Here is a 14,580-nt window from a genome sequence, read left to right as displayed (position 1 = left end):
TTTCCGCACATTTGAGGGCTCTCTCTTCTTTTCTGTAAGAATCACTGCTTTAGAACATAAAACCCTGGAATAGAGACTAAATACAGTTTGAGTAATTGACTTCATCGCTGTTTAGTATTAACTTTTAGAGCGGAGCTCAGAAAACTTGTGACGTAAAGTGTAATAAAACCAGACCAAAACATGGAGCTCGTAGTTAATTCTGTGTAGATTTTAATCTGTGAAGCTGTTCCAGGAAACTGCTCTTTTCTTCCCCATTTGTTTACTTTGTGGGAAACGAAGATCCAGAAAGTTTCTGTACAACCTCTCATTCCTGACACTTCAATCTCACAAGCTTATGTAACGCGGCAGCAACATCCGCACTCCAGTGTATTTTTAGATTTTAAGAGTTAAAAAATATACAGAGAATCAAGCGAAGGCAAGCAGGAACCTTCTCGAGCATGAGCTCCCGGAGGACCCTCATGTGTCTGACTCAATGCTGGGAGCAAGATGTAGGGGTTAAAGGGCAGTTCTCACAGGAAACAGAAGGAAGTGGTGTTTGTGTTCACATGCTGTGACTCAGCCTTTCATTATAATTATTGTTAAAAACCTTGTAGACGTTTGAAACAGTTGTGACCCTTTCGGACACCTCTTCGGTTTATCATCAAGAGCTCATCGGCTCAACAAACGGACTGTGAAGAGCCGCACTTCACATAAATATAAACACGACGATGCTTTGTTTTCTCTTCTTCGTCAGCGCAAACAAACGGGATTATCTGTCCCAGATGTTCTCCATTCTGTTTGTTGGTGTTACACATCAGAAGATGCCGTTAATGAATCGAGTTTAGTGCACAGATGTGTCACAGACGGGTCACATTGAAAGGCTACTCAAAGTTAGGTATGAAAGTATGAAGAGTATGAAAAGTTCATGCTACAGTGATATTCTACCATGAAAGCAGGGCATTTAAGTAGAAAGGTGCAATGGTCATTTCTTTATCTCAAACAAAAGCCAACAACGGTGGTGACAATACCACACACAAAAAACCTCAATGTCTCAATAACTTGATCAATTTTAAAGTGTTGTCTTGGTCTCATGATGTCAACATTTGAATAAGAATAACATTTGAACCACTACATCAGACAGTTGTGATTTTTGCAGTTAATCACCTTGTTGGAGAACAACATGTTACTCGATAACGTCTGAAACACTGAACAATTGGACATGTGCATTCAAAAGTTTACAGAAGGTTAACTTAAAGGTGCCATATGTAAGAGTGTGGCCAAAAACGGTTACTACATTCAAATTCAAAATACTGAGGTCTTTTAGGTTTCGGTTTCTGACGTAACTGGCAACCCGTGGTTGCTCGGCAGCCGAGACTCTAGAGACTGCAATGATCGGCAGACGGCAGTAGGTGGCGCCACATGACAAAACATGATTTGCAGTCTGCAACATATATTTTTTAATGTAAATATTTTGTCTGTACTGTTGTTGTTGGTGAGTTCAGTTTGTTATATGAACATTATTCCTGAGTCTCTGTGACATATTAGGAGGATTTTATGGCCAGTTGCTTTAGATTTATTACATAATGCACCTTTAAGTTCACCTGTAAAGATTATAATGCATTTTAGTCGCATTCTAAAATGTGTGAGTAATTGTGAATAGTGTATTTTTCAGCCTCTATCAGCTGTGGTGAAAATGTTCCTTGAGAAACATACTTTAGTGAGAGATTTACAACAGTGGTGAACTTGTTTTCACTCTAAATGCAGCCTGCTGTCGCCAGCTTTTTAAACAATTGATGCGTTTATTGACGGTCCCTGAGTGAAAAGCACTGTGGGACGGGCGTGGAGACAACCGTGGGGTCAGTGGCAGAGCAGATTGTCTTCCTACAGTAAGGTCAGGGTTCAATTCCCAGCTACACTGGCCTACATTGCTATGTGTCACTGGGGGGGGCAAAACACTTAACCCCGTATTGGCAGCTATGGCGGCAGTGTGAGAATGGCTGTGATGGATGTGTGATTGAACACATGAACACACGTGTTGATACACCATGTGAAAGTGGAAAGCACTGTATAAATACAGTAAATCATTTTAGATACCAACTTCAGAGTGATTTGTCTGATTGATCATCTACACAAGTATTTGTTCAATGAACATTAAACACACACAGAGTTAAATGTGATTTAGCTCAGTGGAGAGTGATATTTCAAAGGTGAATTTCTTAAAGCATTTGTTCATTCATTTATGATATTATTTCAGCCTTGTTTGAAGGGCTGGTTAGGACCACCCTGCTTTTTACCCCTAACAATAATCTGTTCATTCATGATGTCTGTTTAGGGACAGATTACAGTCTAATCTGCTCTGGCGTTCAGTTTCTTCTATCCATTGTTTCAGAAATAGGACTGCAGTGTGAAGAGCTTTGTTGTGAGTCTGCAAAGAGGGATCTCAGCACGAGCTGAAAGTATGTGTTTTTGAAAAATGTTCCTACACTACAGCTAAGGCAGATGATGAGAGTGGACCAGAATGAGGTTTTTTTTAAATTGCAGTTTAAGTGTTGTGATCGAAACTGCAATATCTTGTTTTACCTTGAAATAATAACCCTTACACCAAAGAAATCCCAGCTACATGATTATAAAGAATATCGCTGGTTGACAGAATCTCTTTTAAATCGACTTTTTGTGAGTAAAATACAAAGTGCGTTTTTCTTCGTTTGTTGTAGCATGTAGCTGTTTCAGATGATAAAGGGAATAATATAGATGGAGACAGTGGTTTTGAACACATCAGATATTAATAGACCAGAGAGCAAGAATGAATGTACCTCTTTTACACCTGCATCTGCAGTTACACATACTTCCAAGGTCCACGACTTTCCCATGTCTAAAGCCATTAGCATAAAGAAACCCTTCGTGTCCTAACCTCAACCTCGTCACCTTGTGGCATGAACTGGAACACTGAGAATGAGCCGGGGCTTTCTGACTGAACGGCTTTGAAAATCTGGTTCAAAGCTGGATGCTTTGAGAAGAATGAGGGGGGGGCAATAATGTCAGTGAAATTAACGGCTGTTTATGGGTTCTACATTCAACATTCCTGCAGCACGAGGCTCAGAGATGAGAAGAAACTCTTGCAAGTGGACACAAATGCCAGTAGGTGGCAGTGCAATACCACACTTCAAATACAGCATTCATTCAACAAAATACATTGTGTAGTATATGGCATTATTGATAGTAAATATTATTGGATTATTGCACTCTTCGCACGGCAAATTCTGACACATTTCTAGCACCAAAAGCTAAGGTGTTATTGATTTATTGAAGACAATAACAAATGCTTAGTTCATGAGAGGCCAGGACAGTGTGACAGTAAGTCAGCAACGAACCCTGAACTCAGCCATCATTCATTTATTTACACCACCGGGTTTTTCCCCGAGCAGCGAGCTGTCAAAACAAAACGCCAACCTCGAACAACAACAAGTCAACAAAATGAGGACCAAAAAGTGCGAGAGTGGAGTGTGTCAGACAACAAGAGCCCTGTCAATGACTTGTATGTGGGAGGAAAAAATATCCAAGAATAAAAAAAATAAAGAGCAAACTCCACTCTCAAACACCAGATGTTAAAAAACTACAAATATGATGGTACTGAACACTGGGAGCAAAGAGGCACCAGTCTGGATGATGCAGGTAAACTCATAAGAGGAAACCTCCATGATAAAGAGAGTGAGTAAAGGAGTTCAATAAGTCAATAAGTCAGTCTGTAAACCAGGACCATGGAAGTGAAGCAGCTAAATGGAATTCATCCATTATTCCCTTTTTGTTACTTGTCAGAATATCTACAGTAAAAACTGCACATCTTCAACACGATCATATTCACCCAAACTCCAGTCGTCATATTTTATTAGCGTTAGCAGAGGATTTAAGGTTGGTGTGAAGTTATTCCTCCTGCTATCTGCTGGTTGATATCACATCTCACAGCCTCCCTCGCTCTCATCAGCTGCTGTGACAGCCTGCCAAAGCCTCCCCTCCTTCCCTCAGAATTAATAAAAAGGTTTTAACGTGTCACTTCCCTTCCCTTTTCATTCCCAAACAATCCCACGAGACAAAGTGGGGGTGAAGGGGGTTTAATAGGCGTGGGAGTTGAGCTGGGGCTTTCCATTTTTTTCCCCTCACTGATGAAATTATTTATCGCCATATTCCTGCTGTGAAGGCCTAAAAGTTTTCACGTCCTCATGAAAAGTGGCTTTACATGCAAATGTGGGTGTCGTGCGTCGGTTTCCCTCTCTTTTCTTGCCCGTCATTTGCCTCTAAAAGCTATATGAACAAGGCACCTCTGACTGGCCTGTTCCGCATGACTTCCTCTGCTCCACTATAAATAGATCAATTTACATTGCATTTCATGGCTGAGCTCTCTCTCAATATTTCAGAGGCCCAACAGTAAATTGACCATTAATCATTTATTACGCAGTACATAATGTGTCGATATTGTAGAGCATTTTGCCAAAATGACATATTGTATTGGTATTATTTTGGTAAACACCAGAGCATTTCAATTCTGGTGTTTTGTGACTGACGTCCGTCAGTGACCAGACTTGTGTGTCACCTGATCGCTTCCTGCTCGTGTCCCCGTGTCCTGGGTCTGCTGACTCAGTCCGAGAGAACTTGATCACCTGTGACATGTGTGTGTCCTCTGATTCGACAGCACCGTAAAGATTACCTCCAGTCTGCGGACTCCTTATAATGAACAAGTCACGCTATTCTACTTTAGAACTACTTTCCCTCATTCCACTCAACGTACAGCGCGACGGTGTTCGACAGCAGGTGTGAACGAGTGAGACTGAGGAGATAACAGGTTCTGTGTCAGTCAAAAAAAAAAAAGTCGACATCTGATTTAAAATGCATTGTGACATCCTCATATATACATTCTCTTGTGCGTCTTAGACTGCTGATGGATACCAATCACTAACAATCCCGGCATGTTGCATCAGAGCTGGCAATATCGGTAAACTTTATAATAAGTACACACTATTAGCATTAGTGAAGCATTAATAAATATTGAATTTGTCATTTATAACACATGAATACTCATTAGTATGTAGTTTATAAACACAGTTATAAACGAATCAGCATCCACCTCCAATAAACTACATACAAATGAGTATGCATGCGTTATAAATGATGGATTTAATATTTATTAATGCTTAAAGGTGCCATATGTAAGAATGTGGCCAAAAGCGGTTACTACATTCAAATTCAAAATACCGAGGTCTTTTAGCTTTCGTTTTCTGACGTAACTGGCAACCCGTGGTTGCTCGGCAGCCGAGACTCTACTGGCTGCAATGATTGGTAGACGGCTGTAGGTGGCGCCACATGACGCCAAAACATGATTTCAAAACATAAACATGATTTGCAGTCTGAAAAATATCTTTTTAATGCAAATATTTTGGCTGTACTGTTGTTGTTGGTGAGTTCAGTTTGTTATATGAACATTATTCCAGAGTCTCTGTGACATATTAAGAGGATTTTATGGCAGACCTATATAAAAGTAAGAGACACGACTGTGTCATAATGAGTTATAATGAGAACGCTGTAACTAGAACATGTTTGTTTATGACATTTCTCTGCTATTTGGTTCTGGGAGGGAAACTCACAGGCTTTTCTGAGTGTCATGGGTGACACTCTTTGTCTGGAGAAGCAAACACTGAGGAGCTCATCTGGCAGAACAGAATACCTTAACATTAATGATATTCCTAATTTAAACAGGTAATTAACATCTCTTGTATGAAGTACACCTGGCCAAGAGGGCATTAAATGTGCATAGGCAGGATGGCTGGGAAAGTAATTGATTGTTTAATATCATCAGCAATTTATTAAAATACTTGACTTTTGGGATCTTTGCTCTTTGTCCTGAGCTCTTGATCAGATAATAACAGACGGATACACATTATTTTAACTATGACTGTCATATAGCAGATAAAAACAATCTCCTGGCTAAATGGAAATTGAATATTGTCCATTGTCTATAGAACACTTGTTCTCCAACTTCTGTTCTCAGAGACAAGGCCATACATCCATCCATCTTCTACCGCTTTATCCTCCACATGAGGGTCACGGGCAGTGCTGTGCCAATCTCAGCTGACATGGGGCGATAGGCGAGGTCACACTCTGGACAGATCGCCAGTCCATCACAGGGACACAGAGACAAACAACTGCCCACACTCACACTGGTGTCCAATTGACCTAATCCATGGATAAAACGCACACACACACGAGGAGAACATGCAAACTCCATGCAGAAAGACCCTTGTTCTGACCAAGTCACAAACCTGGGTCTTCTTGTTGCAAAGGCAAGAGTAAGACAAGGCCAATCTAATCATATTCTGTTGAGATGATGTTTTGAACAGTTTTACACAAGTTGAGAGATTATGGAAGGTTTTTCAAGCATTAAATTATCAAAGTTGTGTGAAAGACTCAGATAAAGACACCCATGCAGGCCAATATGTCCCACAGGTATAGAACAGTATCATTTCAAGTGATAAAGGAGCGCATTGATCAAATAAAGCAGTCAAAAACAAGCAAATCAGAAGCCTTTTACTGTATGTGTGGCTCTGTCAGAACTGAGAGTGAAATCTTAAAAGGATAGTTATATATACGCGTGCATTCAGGCGTCTATACTCTGTTATCATTATATATGCGCTGAGAAAAAAGAACCACGTCTGGAGACAATCCTCTATGGCACTGTCACAGAGTACATTCACTACTTTTGCCAGTTGAGACGTGATGGAGTCCTACATCTGCGTGCTATCACAGACGCACGGTGGACAGGCCGAGGCTCTGCCGACCCTTGTTTTGCGAGAATAAGCAGTGAGTCTTCACTGTCCTGAGGCATGTGTATTTTAATGCTGAATATCAGGATTTTTTCCCCCCATCTTTTGTGTCGTCACTCTTACATACTCAAGATGACATGTCTCCCGGAAGAACCAACTCACTTCCCCCTCCGCGTCAAACACACTGAATTAGTAGGGAACTGACAAATTGTCCCTTGGGCTGTTTAACCCTGTCCAGGTTCAAATCAAATCACTTTAAACCCCGTCTCTTATCCTTTATCGTGACACTTTTAATTGTACAGTGAAATACAGTACGGTGTCTTTAGATTTCTCCGTTATGTAACGGTCTAAAAAAAGACCACAACAGCCCAGAAAGGCCTCAGCTCGTATAAAAATAGCACGGAAGGCACAAAATGATCTGGCTATTTTTAGCAGCGCGCTTCTCCGTCTCTAAAAATAGCAAAAGGCTGCACTTCATATTCTTCCGAAGACTGTGCACTCGCCTGGACATTTCTATCCCTGTGCACCGCAGGGTTGGTGTGTATGTTTGTGTGCTGGCTGCTGGGTTTTTTCGGGCGCGTGTGTCATCAATATTTTAGACACTGTTCCTTTACTAATCACCATCTATTTCAGCACGCAGGCATCATGCAGCTGATGAGCTTATAAAGGGGAGCGAGGGGAAATAAAACTGGAGGAGACGGCGGGCGAGGAGACACAAGTATAGCTCCCCGTACAGCTCAAGTGATATTATATTCATGCTGAGCTTGTTCAAGTCTGCTTTATTGCTTTTTGAGTCTCAACACTTCTTGAAGGCGGTCCCCGAAGTGAGGAAAAACTAGGACTTGTGATTCCCAGAGGTGTATATTAAAAAGCACTTTTTTTTTTTTGGTCTGATGAAGAAAAGCTGAGGCTTAAATATGTTCTGAAAATTAAGAGACGGACACACGCAAAGACGGGGAAGCAAATCTGCAGTCACTGTTGAATAGTGTAGCCCTGGTTTATGGGTCTTAAGCGTCGAGGGAGGCAAAAGAGCAGCGGCTAAAAATAAATTCAGAACTGATTGTCATGTTGATGATTTTCTTAATTATTCCCCCGGTTACACACAGTGTCAGGAAACGGCTCCCAGAGACAATGTTGACAATAACTAAGAGTCCAAAACGACCTGCCCTGACTGACCATTATCTTAGGGAACTAAAAAAAAAAGACATAGCCTTAGAATAAACCCTTTAGTAACAGATTAGATAGGGAACACATATTCACCATTAACTAGGTGCTTAGTAACATATATAAGTAGCATACTAGATCTAAAAAAGAAAAAACATGTTTTTACAGACTTGCTTTTTTGGAGTGGAAGTTTATTTTCCAAGTTTATAAGAGTGCAATTGGAAAAAAGGGAGAGGTAAGGTGATCAGTGTCACTGTTAGAGATCAACTACTGTAACAAACTGGACCTAAAAACTTCATTAATGTGGAAACTAATACTAAAACAATTGCAGTATACCTCATAATATAGATAATCTCTGCAAAGTGGTCAGCTTATCACATATAAGCATTGATTGCAGCTGATTTAAATATTTACATTGTTCCTGTTTCACTTGCCATCACTGGATCTTTTCACTTTAATGGGAATTGTTTTGTTTTATTATTATTATTCTTGGCAGCATTTTTTTTTAGATAAACAAATAAATGCTATTAATCACTAAAACACTTTTCCTGGAACCCTTCCAGCAAATGTTATGCCCACCATCTGCAAAAATGACTAGTTCTGACAATGATACGTAACGTGTGTGTGTGTGTGTGTGTGTGTGTGTGTGTGTGTGTGTGTGTGTGTGTGTGTGTGTGTGTGTGTGTGTGTGTGTGTGTGTGTGTGTGTGTGTGTGTGTGTGTGTGTGTGTGTGTGTGTGTGTGTGTCTTACAGTGCCAATTAATTTTTTTTTTTGATTACAGCTTCAAGTGGGAGGCAACTTTGATAATAACCCGTCGCGAAGTTAAGTCGTATACGCAGATAAACATGCGAAGCCGAGATGGAAATGATCGCTCATTAAAATCTTTGGACAAGATTGGAACAAAGAAGAGATAAAATTCTCCTGGCTGTAATTAGCACACTGTCACTTGTTACAAAGCAGCCCACGCTCGTAGCATGTCAGATCACTTTGCCCACAGCATCCACACATTGTTTTGCTGCTGCTCTGAAGAGCACAAGGCAAACCAAGTCTCGTCTCCAACCGTTTGGACATTATGTGGATCTGTCACGGGACATTTGAGTTAAAGCGTGGAACAACTTTGCCTGATAATGACACAGAAAAATTGCCAGATTTGATAGAGGAACTTAGGAAGAGGATTTATTCTCAGAATTCTGACTTTAATCTCAGAATTCTGACTTTATTCTCAGAATTTCTGACAAATCTCAAAAGACCAAACTCAGAATTCTGACTTTAATCTCAGAATGTCTAACTTTATTTTGAGAATTCTGACTTAATTCTCAGAATTCTGACTTTAATCTCAGAAATCTGAATCCTGAGTTTAGTCTGACTAAAGTCAGAATTCGCAGTGTAAAGTCAGAATTCTTAGTTAAGTCAGAATTCTGACTTTACACTGAGAATTCTGACTTTAAACTCAGAACTCAAATATTTTTTTCCTCCATGGCCCTAATCCATTTTTTTTTTCAAAGACAGGGAGCTGAGAATGAGATGACGTAATTTCCTTGAAGCAGATGATTCCACAATGTTCTGTTATTACCGCGCTCAAGAAAAAGTAATGCACTTGTTTTGTCTCCAGCTTCTTCGTGGTACTCATAAATAATAAAGTAGAGACTCTAGGAAATGGGACTGTATAAAATGTCCTATGCGGAATCCTTCAGCTGTAAACACCATGCGGCTCAACGAGAGAGATAGAGGAAAGTTCTCGTTGTCCAACATCTGAGTGCTGTTATTGTCATATGGAAACTTTATGAACCCAAACACATCTTTCAAAACTCTTGCAGAGTCACACTATAGACTTGTTTTGATTAGTTGCTGCAGCAGTGAGATGTTGAGGGTACATCTTGTGTCTTATTTCTCGTTTTTATTCCCCAAATTGTACAAACACAAACTGAACTGCAGCGCTGGGGTTATACCATCAGCTTTGTCGTAACGGAATCAAATCACACCGAAATGACACCTTTGCTAAAGTTATGTTTCTACTCCAAGATAAAGCTCTAAAAACAGAGCCTGGAGAAATCCTCCACGGCAACATCACATTTATATTGCCCACGTACGTCAAAGTGAGTCTTGATGGTATTTAATTATAAAGGATAATTAAATGGTTCATGTATCTCTTGATTTTTTGAGGGAGTCTGTTAATTAAAATGTGGCTAAATTAGCATTATTTTAAAGTCGACTTGTGTCACAAAAATATGCAGGTTAATGTTTGTTGTTGTATTATTGTGACCTGAAACTAAAAACTTGAACCAATGTTTTTGCTCGTCTCTTGCATTATTGTGCATTTGCCGTGTTTCACTGCTGTCTGCAGTTCCCAGATCTACTCTGACATTTGGTGGCTTTACGACTGAATGCTTCTGCATGCGCTGCGATTCATTCAGGATGGATAAAAACTGAAATAAGCGCCCATATTCACACCCAAAAGAAAACCGTCTACGGGGTTGAAATATCAGCCATTAGATTCAGCTTCATGATTCATTACAAAACCTCACTCATGGTGTCTAATAATAAAAAGATGCAGAATACAACTTGTATGTGATCAGAAAGAGACGTTTTTTGAGAGTCCTCAGTTTGGTCTATGAAAATGATGTGCAGACACTTCAAGTACAAGTCCATACAATTTCAAATCCCCGCACCCTCAAAAAGCATCATTATGAAACCACAAGTCGCACAGTGCAACATCTTACACCAGCCATTCCCAAAACGACACACTTTCCCCTTTTCCCACCTGACAAGCACCATTCAATCTAGGCCAACCTTGCACTAACTTGGGTTTCATAATGAGTTTTCAGTAAAAAAAAAAAACAATGCAGAAAAGCCTTAAAGTCTGGCCAAGTCTGGAAAAAGCTAACAATAGCAGGCTATAATTGTCACGTCTCCTCTTCCCCCGTCATCAAAGCTATGCCCTCAAAACAAAAAAATGAATACTGCCTGAAACTGCAAGAAGAAGCAGCAGAGAGCAGGAGAGAGGAGGGACGGCGTCATTGACAACTGTGTCAGGTCTGAATCACCTGTAAGGAAATGTAAGGTAAGCATGTTGTTATAGGTCCACCAGCATGTTATTATATTCTGTCCAGCATTGCAAAGGCTGCAGACACTGGATTATTTTTTATTTTTGAATTCCACACTCCAGCATGTTAAGAGGATTCCAACAAACAAATTACAAACTCCAATTTTTTTTTAACGGCGGTGCACAACAACTCATCAAAACTCAGGGAGGAGGTGGCTGCATTTCTCAGCCCCGATTGTTTGGACAGCCTGTCACAAATCTCCAGATTAAAACACATTAAGGATGATATTTCTTCAGCAGCGTCTCCTATGGAAGGAAGATGTCAGTTTTTCAAAAACCCACCCAAACAGATGAACACATAAATTATATATGTATTAATTAACCTTCTCTGAAAAGCTTTAAAATTGCATATACATGTGCCAACTGAACCCAAAACGAGTCCTGAAATAAACAGCAATCCCAGTTTGATATGAATATTTATTGAAAGATTTTAATTCTTACAGAAATAGTCATTTTCGATCAATGATTTGTGGCTTTTATGTTTTCTAATTACAACAGTAAAACCTGTGCCGTCTCATAGTATCACTTACCCAAAGAACTGATTAGTCAATGTCACTGTATCAATGGACAACTTTAAATCTCTAATTGTTCTTTTAGTGTAAATCACAAGCATCATGCAAAAGCCCAGAAAATCTCTGTTGAGAAACAAAATGAGAAACAAATAACAGTGGGGTTGATGTTTTCAGGGATTACAGATCTGTGGTTGTTGCGAGGACAACGTTATTCTCGGCTGATCGATTCCATCTCTTTGCTGAGAATAAGGAAGCCCAGAGTGGCTGTGCATCGAAGCACCAAAACTAAAATAATCAGTCTTCAAAACAAACATCTGAAGGCATTGCACAATTCCAAGACTGATCAGTGAGATTTTTAAGGCAAAACAGTTTGTTGTTGTTGTTGTTTTTAAAATAACACACAAGGATGTCATATTACAATTGTTAAACCCACTAGAGCATCTCCGTTTACAAAAAACCGACACGTGCAAAACTCAACGCATGCTATAAAAACATCAGGATGAAACAGGAGAATCATCACAGGCATTCAAACTAAACCACTTCTGTTAATATCATAAAAGGTACAGTAAACAACTTTCCTGTAACACATGTGAAGATTACATGGGCGTTCATGTGGCCTGGCATGCTGACATGGTGCCACACTGGCAGAGTGACATTATATACTATATATGTAGTGATCTGTGGTGGGAGGCAGCGAGGTGTGAGCCAACTTCATTATAGCCAGAGGTTGGGGTTTTTCTCCTCGCCTTACAGTCTCCGAACACAATAAATGCTTTTGATTGTTACTCCTACACCGACGAGTCGACTCTGCGCTCATTACAGCCGCGTGCGACAGATGCATCTGTAGCCTATACTTCACTGAGTCCCTATACAAACAGCTTTCATCTCCTTTTCCTGAGGGCAAACCTATACACGCTCATCATAGAACACAGTCGTCATGTAGTCGTATGGAGTGGTGTAGTCTACGTGATACGCAGGTATACCCACTACAAAAAGGCCAGCATTTTGGTATAACCACTTAAAAATGGGTATTCATACACTTTCGTTCAAAAGTTTGGGGTCATCTATACAATTTTCTTTTGTTTTCCATTAAAAGTCACACGTTTATTTATCAAAAGAGTTGCAAAATTAATAGAAAATATAGTCAAGACATTGATATTAGAAATAATGATTTTTATTCAAAATAATTTTTCCCTTTTACCAGCAAAACTGTTTTCAGCTGTGCTAACATCATTGCACAAGGGTTTTCAAGGGTTTTCTAATCATCCAATAGCCTTGTAACGTGATTAGCAAACACAATGTACCACTAGAACACTGGAAATGGGCCTCTATACACCTGTACATGTACATATTCCATTAAAAACCAGACATTTGCAGCCAGAATAGTCATTTACCACATCAACAGTATAGAGTGTATTTATGATTCATGAATGTTATATTCATTAAAATAAGTGACCCCAACATTTTGAACGGTAGTGTCTGTTTTTGACAGAAATTATACTCAGTTATACTCATTTTTGCAAATACGGGGTAGAAATGGCTGTCGTTTTCATTAAAAACACTGCTGGTCTGGCAACCCATGCTGACAGTATACCATGGTAGTACGCATTAGCTAAGCAGGCGTCTAATACATCTCGGCGTATGTCTGCTGTATTCATGCTCTCCGCAGATGTCTGTGTCCATAGACCCTACATTTTGTGTTGTGGCGGCACAAACTGTACACGGCGACTTCTCATGCTCCAGGTTGGCGGAGGAGGAAGATGACAAAGACGATGATAACCACTGACGCTTGCTAGTAGTACCCACACACATGTACAACCCATTGATCAACGTGAGATCAAGTACACGTGTAGAATTCTAGATTGAGATAGACTTTCATTTTAGTATGCATCTAAACAAGCATGTACTGTATGCAAGTAGAAATGCATCGTGACTCTGTGTACATGGAAGGTCTACAGTATAATATTTGGGGATGTACATTAGTTGGCATTTTTTTCCAATATTTCCTATGTAAATTCAAATGCCAAACTGCCTACTGCAGCTTTAAACTGTTCCAATTAAAGATAAACAGAGTCTCAGGAAAATTAGTTAACTCTCATTCCCGGGGGCCTCATTTATAAAGCTTGTGTATGCACTAAAAAACACCAATGTGTTCAGATAACACACTATACAAATTAATTGTATCATTATTATTGCTATTGTTAACGTCATCAGGATGCAGGACTGCAGTCTGTCCCGTCCAAATAAACTATAAATAAAAACATTTATGATCAGCTTCACTGTCACACACCTGTAGATGGGAAGGGTATCAAAGTAAGAGTAATAACGTAAAATGGCTGACACTGCTCGAGGGTGTGGTAAATGGAAGGCTGTGGAGGAGGAGGAGGAGGAGGGAGAGAATTTTCAGACACCAGCAACTTAAGATCTGCTGGCCAGCGATGATGAATGGATTGTGAGCCTGTTCCGACGTCCACACGCTGACTCGATGGATCTCTGTGAACCCAGCGTTAAAGAGAAGCGTGGTACAGATATCGGGGCTTCTAGGTATGGCAATTACTGTTCGCACAAATCCAATTTGACCAACAACCCCCTTACACCATGCGTCTTACCCAGTCACTAACCTTGCAGGCAGTAGTGGTCGCTACTCACTCCTCAATCCCTGCAAATTATACAAAATATGATTACGATTGTCTATCAATGCGTGTTTGGATGATTGATGTGTCTGAATGGGTATAAATCGTTTCGGAAGCTTGACTTTAAGGGTTTAGATGCTAAAATACATTTTAAAAAATACTTTATCTACGAAACCCTCGTTTCTCGTTGGAAGAAAGAAAAAACCCTTAATCTTCACTCAATCCCCCCCCCCCCACCACCACCACCTTGTTACACAAGTGTCATGCATGTTTCATATACAAATACATGTAGTGGATGCACAGTATATATGGGAGAGTGTGGTGGGCGTGATATAAAGTGGACGTCTTGTCGTGATGAATAAATGAAAGGCCCTGC

The sequence above is a fragment of the Microchirus variegatus genome, assembly GCF_963457635.1.
Source record: "Microchirus variegatus genome assembly, chromosome: 8".
NCBI lineage: Eukaryota > Metazoa > Chordata > Actinopteri > Pleuronectiformes > Soleidae > Microchirus > Microchirus variegatus.
The sequence above is the reverse complement of the archived record's forward strand: the minus strand, read 5'-3'. Positions refer to the sequence as shown.